This window comes from Sturnira hondurensis, unplaced genomic scaffold, assembly GCF_014824575.4.
Source record: "Sturnira hondurensis isolate 20B ecotype Veracruz unplaced genomic scaffold, ASM1482457v3 Scaffold0004474, whole genome shotgun sequence".
Lineage (NCBI taxonomy): Eukaryota > Metazoa > Chordata > Mammalia > Chiroptera > Phyllostomidae > Sturnira > Sturnira hondurensis.
Genome location: NW_028077105.1, coordinates 8,375,433 through 8,379,865, shown reverse-complemented (window position 1 = coordinate 8,379,865; position 4,433 = coordinate 8,375,433).

Sequence of the window (4,433 nt, the reverse complement as noted above, 5' to 3'; positions counted from 1 at the left end):
AAAGCTGTGGCGGCTGTCAGCACTGGGCAGCAGGGCCTGGGTCAGCTAAACTCCCTGCAGCTGGAGGGTTGGGAGGGCCTTCCTCATGGCTGTCAGACTCCTCATTTGTCACTTGTTTGGCCTTGTCCTCAGTTCTGTTTGTTGTGTGCATGGCCTCTTCCTTACTGGAGTACAAACTCTGTAAGGGCAGGAACTGGGCTCATCTTCGGGGGCCCCTCTGTGTTTCACTGTAGGACCCAAGTGGGGTGTGGCTGTGTTGCTGAACTGAAGTCTGGAGTGTATTGCCTCAAACTGCTGTAGGAGTAATTTTTTATGAAAGTAGTAGAGATAATGCCCCTCTAAAATCCCTGAGTACCTGCTTCCAGAAGATGTAAAATGCTATTCCATGACTGCTATTTTAAAGAAACAGTGAATTCAGCCTCACTCACCTGGCTCCTGAACTCCTGTGTCTGCACACACACAAGGTCTGTACTGAAACCTCAGTAACCGTGCAGCAGTTAAGTGGAGCATTGACTGATCGATAACCCATTTTTCACAAACTTAATCCCCAAGGCCAATGGACTGTTGAAATTCGGGGTTAAATTTATAATTCACTCATAGCTTAACTAGGAAACTAAGTTCCTCTGGCATGATATGCTCTGTACTATTTCCTCAAAATTTATTTTTAGGTGATATGTGAATGGATCTTTCAGGTACATTGTTCAGGAAAAAAAAGAAATTAATAGTGATTCCCTAAGGGTGAAAAGTCAATTACAAAAATCTGTGATTATTTAAGGTATAACCTACATTATTAAGCAAAGAGGAAAAACATGCAAATATAAGTATTGTGACATGTAAGGAAACTCCATATAAGTAGTGTTCTATGTGTCATTGTTAATTCAGGGCCAACTAGTTTATTTATGGTTAAGATAAAATAAGAGTACATAAAAGTCGGGGTCCAGTAAGGAGGCAGAAACCCCACAGTAATAAACCCACCCTTGAGAGTGTGCCAGTGAATTTACTAGCATGAAGCTAGCCACAGTGCCCACAGAACTTGGCTGGAAGCTGCTGCCTAGAGATGCGGAGATGCCACCCAACCTCCCACGGAGAGCCAGGTAAGGTGACTGTGGCACTTCACCTGCAAACTGCCTTGGAAGGCACTGCCACACCTATCCCTGGAAAGCCTAGTGGGGCACTTTTGGATCTGACTGCAACGACTTCTACAGGGTGCTGCTGAAAATCACTGAAACCAGTGAAGGTGAATTCCACCTGATGTCTTGCAGGCTAGCCCAGCAGGGACAAGAATGCTGGAATGCACAACAGGACCAGGAAGACATCCCTACCACCTGCGGTGTCCCTCTAGCGCCCTCTACTGACAAAGCTGAACATTGTGCCAGCGGGCAAGAGATAAATGTTTCCCTATCACACACAGGCAGTGAACGATGGATTTGGAGCTGAGAGGCAATAAATTGATAACTGACTGGCACAGTGCTTTTGTAAAAGGACTACTTTATATTGAAATTATCTTTTCACTCATTTGTCTCTTCTATGAGCAGCAGATACGAGTTTCAAAGACAAAAAATGATCTTTATACTTTATGTATAGCACGGTGCCTGGCACATATTATATATTTAATAAACATCTATCAAAATATGGTACTGCATATATAAATATAGCATCCTGTACTAAAAGACTCACTTGGTCTGACAAACAGGTGTGCTCAAATTCAGTACCAAATTCAGTACCCTTGAAGGAAATGACAGTGCACTTCCCTGCAACTCCATTGGCTGGAGCATTGTCCCCTGGCCACCACTTTTTGCCAGGTGAGATGGGGAATGTAGGTGCCCACTGGGTGAAAGCTTATATCATTAAAAAGGAAAGAAGAAGAGATACTGAGAGAAAGTTAGCAGTCTCTACTACACAAAAACTCATTATTCTGAGATCATTCAACTTTTTGCTGTGTTTTAAATAGTTATTAATATTAAACATAAAATACTACAACTATTTTAAATAAGTGATTAGGCAAGAGAATCAAGGTCAGTCTCTACAGTTTCAGTTACCCAGTTTCATTAAATTAATACACAAGCTGCTAAAAAGATGTAAAGCACTTACTTTCAACAAATAAATTGGTAGTTAACGTGTCAAGAAATGAAAAGCACAGAAAAAAGAAAGAAAAGAATTTCTGAAGAAACATAGCAGAATAGGAGCAGAGGTACAGAAGTGAATTTGAAAGACAAAAATTATTTAACAACAGCAACCTGTGCACCGGTAACCTTCAAGGGGGGACAGTAGCATCATTTATCAATCTTTGAAAGATGTCATCCAGTAATTAACCAAAGGTATTAAGAATAAAAACAGATAGGCCAGTCAAAATTATTTGGAAAGCTCACTCTAATACACTAAATGTGAAGGGTAAAATAATGGCAGATATAATCACAATTGAAAAGGGAGCATAAAATATTATATGACAACATTTTACAGAACAATACAGATTGAAAACCTGCGTGAAATAGATGATTTTTCACAAATCAGAAAACAAGTGACCCCAGAAGAAAGAAAAGCTAAACGGATAGACAATCACGTAAGAAACCCAGAAAATAATCAAAGACACTCCAAACAAAATATGGTTTTGTGGATGATTCTTTTAAGTGTTCAGAAGACAGAATTTTAATGTCATTTAAATTGTTTCAGAGCATAAAAGGAAAGGTGCCTGTATTGGTCAGAGAAGCAGCATCAATAGGATGCATTCATAAGTCAGCTTAGGCACCATGACAAAGTACCGTAGACTGGACAGCTTAACCCACCGGAGGCTGGAAGTTGGAGCTCATGGTGCCAGCTTGGCCAGGTTGTGGTGAGAGCTCTCTTCCAGGCTTGTAGGTGGTCACCTTCAAACACCTTCTCATGTGATAGAGAAGGCAAGTTCTCTAGTGTCTCTTCCTATAAGGGCACTAATCTCTTCATGCGGGGCCACTCTCATGACCTCACCTAAAACTGTTTTCCAAAGAACCCATATTCAAATAACATCCTATTGGGGATTGTTATTTCAACATATGAATTATATTTAGCGTGCAATTTCAGTGCATGGCAGTGTGTGTGGTGTGTGTGTACAAACACACAGCAGAGGCTTAAAGAACTGAACCATAATGTAAAGCAGTATTCCATTCCCAGACTGGTCCATGGTGGTGCAAGTGCCTGGCAGACATACACGGCACTGCAAAGCTTTGAAAATTGGCATGACCTCACACTGGCACCCCAGCCCACAGATCGCAAAATAAAACTTTTAGTCCAAATGTTTATGGATCACTGACTTTAGTCAACATTCTCCACAGGATTTTAATAGGACCTAGAACCTCATGGCATAATATTCAAAATACCAGAAAAATCTTAACAATGCAACCCTGAGTTGAACGGATGTTAGAATTATTAGAGACTACTACCTAGGAATGAAAAGCAGACTGGAGGAGTGATGGCTGCAATAATATGGATGCATTTCCATAGGGCGTGTTACGTATGCAACGGGGTACATTCTGTGTGGTTTTACTTATACGGCAGTCTGGGAGAGACAACACTACAGAGATGCTCAACACATTGGTGGTCAGCAATGGTTAGGAGTATGAAGAATCACTGACTACAAAGGAGGAGCACAATAGAAGTTCCTGAGAAATAGAATTATTCTGTATCTTGGTGGTATGACTATATGATTCCATGTATTTGTTAAAATTCAAAACTGTACAACAAACAGTGAATTTGTTGTGTGAGCTTGTCTTCCAGGATTTTATGTATGGTAATCTTATGTGGTCTGATTCGAAGTAGGCCAAAATTATAATTAGCACCAAAATTTATGTTCATTTATTGGTATGTAGTTCCCAGCCTACAGAGATGATGGCATTTTAAACCTTAAACTTTTGCGATCAAGTTTGCAATGATAAATTTATAGGAAATTATTTTTTTATCTAGGGCCTTGTCTGAGACCAAAAGTTTTTCTTGTCACCTACCTGTGGTTAGGACAGCTCATTTATAATTTACCTTTGCCCATATGTGTATATAATTTCTAACTCCTTATCTTTCTGTATGAAGTCATCCTACATTCTATTTCAGCATAGATTTATGTTCAGTTAATTTCCAAGCCTCTTTTTTATCAAGATTCACATACCCCACTAAGAAAACTGAAGTATCAACTCATTCTTTTTGTGTTCAGTAACCTTCACATTTTTGTTCTCTGGATTTTTCTCTCACTTGTTTTAAAGTATAGTTGTAAATGTTAAAGTGATGTTTGCTATATTTCACTAATTCTGTTATCTTGTATCTGAAAGATTTTTCGTTTATTGCCTTATTTTCAGGAAAAAAAATTGATGATTTTAAAATACATTAATTTGCCCACATCTTTAAAAACTCTTCAAAATGCTTTGACATACATTGGTTTCATGGCCAATAAATGGCTCATATGAAAAGAA